Consider the following 4,678-nt stretch of genomic DNA (forward strand, 5'->3'; position numbering starts at 1 on the left):
ATAACCTGTTTATCCAGATTGACAGGAGAGTGCTTTTGCCACATTTACATCCTTGTTTTGCATGTATCTGAATGAATGTCATGCAAAAATAAAACAAAGCGATTTTGATCAGATCTTCAGATATCACCAAAAAGCTCAAGAAGCATACTACACACTCGTCCTTCCTTATCCACAACACATGTGGCCGAGCCACAGCCATGGATGGTCCATCTCTGGCGAGGGGTTATGATCCTATCTACCCCTCCCCCTGACTTGGCTGGCCTGCCTCTGTCCCAGATAGCAAAAAATATCGGCACGGCTTCTTTTTGCCGCCGGCCCTAAGCTGTCGGCTATAGGTGCGTCCCGCTGGCGGTGATGAAACGTTTGCCGCCGAATACGTCACTCCCATTTCTTGCGAGATGCCGCGGCCGACTAGCCGGCGGGCCGCCGGCTTCATTTTCTCTGGCGGTTGCCTCCGCCTAATGGACCGCGGCCGGCTGGCGGCAAGCCGCTTTGAAATGCAAGGATTTCTACTCTCAAATTCGACCAGCCACGTTGGCTATGTTTGGCTTGTTGGGAAATAGAGTGGAACTGACAGCATTTTAACTAGTTCTCACATTTGAAGCGATTATAAAATCATAATAGCCTATATGTGAATTATATCAAATATTAGTTTTTTTTTGCTCCAAAGCCATTAGGGTTTATAACAGATTCTTGACTCTTGATTCCATGATAAGGTTAGGTTTAGGAAATTACATTTAAATTTTCACTTGATTATTTGCATGTCGAGTGTGTTGGTCAATTTGACCCATAATGGATGTAATACTTTTTTTTTTTTTTTAGCATAATAGGAGGGTTAAGAAAGTTTGAAAGTTCATTTTAGGATAACACTTATTTTTGTATTGCCCTTTTTTCTATTTCTTTTTGGACTGACTTTAAAATAGACATGACAAAAAATTAGAACTAACTTCATGACATTTAACTTTGTTTTCAAAACCCATATTTTTCTGAAAAACAAAAATATATTATTAATTATTTAGGAAAAATTCTACATTCATAAGACAAGAATAACTCAAAAGAAGCCCTCTAATATTACCTCTTATAAAGCTGATTTTTACAATATTTGAAACCCTCTCAAACATGAGGTCGCAAAACAAAAAGCTTACAAAAACAGAAACCTGAAAGCTTTTCAATTTCATGTGACTGCCTTAATATTATAAAGTATTTTCTATCTCAGAATTCTTATTTTTATTATTTATTTTATATACAGTGTTACATTTGTTGTTATTCTTTGTTCTACATATTCGGAACTGTACCACAATGCTTTATTATTTTTATTTTTCTCTCATTGTACTTTTTGTATTGTACTTGTCTATACATGTACTAATTTAAATAAAAATAAAATAAAAAAAAAACAGAGAAGTACCTCCACCGGCCGAGAGGGGCAGTATACCTAAAAAAGGCGGAAGACAAACCGGTAAAACATACAGATTTACCAACAGCGGCCGCTCATCACATGGTTTTAGTATTTGAAGAGAGGAGATCAGAAAATATCCTCGACTACGAGCGTTTAAGTAAGTACATGTTTCCTTTTTGTGTCACACAATATTGTGTTCATTTTTGATGTATATACCGGTAGGTTGTTTTAATTAGTTTGTTCAGACACGCACGCTGATATAGTGCACAATACACAGTGTTAGCTAACACGTGCTGTTTCGCCTTTTTTACACACTGAGTTCAAGCATGTTCTACATGTTAAAATGTATCTAGCTACTGTAGGTAAGTTAGCCAAAGCTTTACATCTAGAAAGACTTAAGTTTAACTGTTGGTGTTTTTTAACAAAACAGAATGATGTATATAGGTTATTTAAATTATTTTGTTAGTCCGAACAAGCATGCTGCTAGGTCAGTTTTAGCAAGTGTTAGCTAACATGTGCTGTGTTGCTACTGTTCTTCTAGCATTTAAGGTCATTTATGAGTTATTTCTCTGAACTGCTGTACTTATTATGTTTGAGGACAATGCAGTTTACTTGCATCACTACACTGAATGAATACATTTTACTGTTCCACATTTGGCTGACCAGTTTTTCCCCCCACAGCATAGCTACTGTATATTCTGTATTTAACGTTAACAATGCGGTTTTGTTCACATTTTCTTGCAGATACCTTGACCAGAGCACAATCGGTTATCTTCATCCAAGAGACCTACTATTGGACAATCGTTTCGGCTTTCAAGGTAAATAAATTGTTAGTCACAATGTCTAGTTACTGGGCTATAAGGAGAAGAATATTGAAAGGAGTTGAGATGGACAAACAGGAAATTGCAGATGTTGGAAACTTTAACAGTATGGAAAATTGTGCCTGTAGTTGTTGTTTTATATATATATATATATATATATATATTATATATATAATTAAAATAAAATATTTTTTATGTAGATTTCCAGAATCGAGAACCAAGCCCTGAGGGAAAGCAATGCACGAGCAGGTGAGAACATGCACTCTTTCTTAAATTTTACTTTTTTGACTGTGATGTAGGTCCAAAATTACCAAATGCCTTTCATTTTGTAGCTTCGGATGGCAGCGGCTCACTTCATGAGCAGGTGAAGGAAGTGAAACAATGTTGATGACGTTTGCTCGTACTGGGCAATCAGGTACAACTTGCAAACAACACCTGTGGTTGTTGGTTTAATTCCCACTGGGGCCACCTGTACATGTAGTAGACCTAGTTGTAAATGTCATAGTTTAGTAGTTGAGGGACCAGGACTGACTGCTTTATTCTTTTATTCTGTGAACCCCTGTAGGTGCAGATCAGACCCTAATGCTGCGACGTCTTGGAGAGTTTGCCGATGTTGTGCGTAGCATGGACAACAAAATGGACACTATGCTGCAACATTTCAGTGCCAATGTGTCTTTTGGAGAGTTATCCCTGCCAGGGGGTCTGTTACTCCCCCTAGACAACCCATTTGGCGTTGCTTGACAACAGTTTGAGGCAGGATAAAGAGCTCCAGTAAGTGTGCTGATTTTGTTTATAATGCTGTAGGGTAATCTAAAAAGTAAAATTTAAGATTGTACACTGCATATTCTACAGTCTGAATCACAGCCTGTCACATTTTTATATTTATGTATGAGAAGCTTCAGAGATATGTAATTTGTAACACTTTTTTGTATTTTCAGCTTCGGTTTTTGGCAATCAAATGTGGGAGGGACCTAAAGACAACCGTGTGGCGAATGCTTTAGAGTATCTTCTCTAATCACCTTTCCATTAATACAACCTGGACGGGTTTAGGGGATAAAGCATGTTTTAGAGACATGTTCCTGAAGACCATTGTTCAAAGTAATATATATAAATATATAAATTTGTTATATATTTAAGTAGATGTGTGTGGCCTTATGACATTCACATGGAATGACAGATCTGTATTTTCTACAGGAGCCATCCGGAAGAACCCGGCAACCCAGGATGCCACTGATGAGGCGGTCCAGGTTAGCGCTATGCGTTACCTGAAAGGAGCATCTGATCGTGAAGGTGGAAAAAGACGCCGCACAGCTGAGAGGGACCCACAGCCGACCTCTTACACCTAGGCTGACTACTGACACCTGGAACCCTTTCTTTATCCTGCAGTCAGTAACATCAAGACCCCTAAAGAAGCCAGAAGTTTCAGGCTACACTCACCCAATCCACACTGTTCACTGTGGAAATTACTTTTTTTTTATTCCCTGTGACCCTGCCTTGAAGGCAGCTCCTTGGATAGATATGGGATGGCGAGGTTGTTTGTCCTTTATATAGGCGCACAAGAAATCACTGAAGATAAGCCAATTTGCGCTGCCTCATTCTGGAGGTCGGGGAAAACCGGAGAACCCATAGTCAGGCTTGTTATAATGGTCTGTTCTACTACTGTTCTATTCTTCTCCAGAGCTTTACTCTAAATTATTACCATTTATGCTATTGTTAGAAATGGCTTGTTAAATGTGATGTTATACCTCGATTTATTTGGTATCCTGCACATTCTTTGGTACCAAATATCCTCATTATTTGATATAATATTTAATGGTAATTCTTTTCATCCCAGAGCTGACCTATTTGTTATTAACAAATATTGTAAGTGTTATAATTTGCTTGTAAGGCTGTTTTTTTTTTTTTTTTTAAAACCAAAATTTAATTGGAAACATGCAGGTTCTTTAGTAAAAATGTTTTTTGTTATTTATAGGCCTATTTAAGCTTATTTATTGTCTGTTATATTTAATTTATATTATCTTGTATCATTGACAGTTAATGTACTTTGAAATGTGGAATAAAAATGCCAAATGGGAATTTATCTGGTTTGTTCAATTATTATCCATCATAAACTGCATGTTACAAATATATGAATAATAAATAAATATATATATTATTTATTACACAATAAGCGGAGGCAGATCGTTCGAAAAAAGCGTTTGCCTCCGCCGGGCCGCCTTCTGGTATAAAGGCGGCGGAACGGCGGTTTGCCTGCGGGCCGGCGGCGGTACGAAGGCGGTAGGAAGCCGGCTGCCGCTTTTAAAAAGCGGCTGCCGCCGGCGGTGCGCCGTCAAACGTGTTTGCGATTACGCAATTCTGACGCTTCTACAGCCGCCGGATCACCGCCGGTGGTCCGCCGACTCATTGCTATCTGGGGTTCCGCCCATTCATTTCCTCTGCTTCCCCTATAGATGACAGAGGC

General features: G+C 38.6%; 1 long non-coding RNA gene across 1 annotated transcript; it reads left to right on the forward strand.

Moving 5' to 3' along the window:
- The first annotated feature begins 1,436 nt into the window (after positions 1 to 1,436).
- LOC307119647 lies at positions 1,437 to 4,297 on the forward strand. The gene is made up of 7 exons (XR_013815665.1): positions 1,437 to 1,553; positions 2,141 to 2,214; positions 2,418 to 2,466; positions 2,550 to 2,632; positions 2,783 to 2,988; positions 3,156 to 3,315; positions 3,412 to 4,297. It is a non-coding gene; the product is annotated as an uncharacterized lncRNA (long non-coding RNA).
- The last annotated feature ends 381 nt before the right edge of the window (positions 4,298 to 4,678 follow it).

Source organism: Gobio gobio, assembly GCF_949357685.1.
Source record: "Gobio gobio genome assembly, chromosome: 23".
Classification (NCBI taxonomy): domain Eukaryota; kingdom Metazoa; phylum Chordata; class Actinopteri; order Cypriniformes; family Gobionidae; genus Gobio; species Gobio gobio.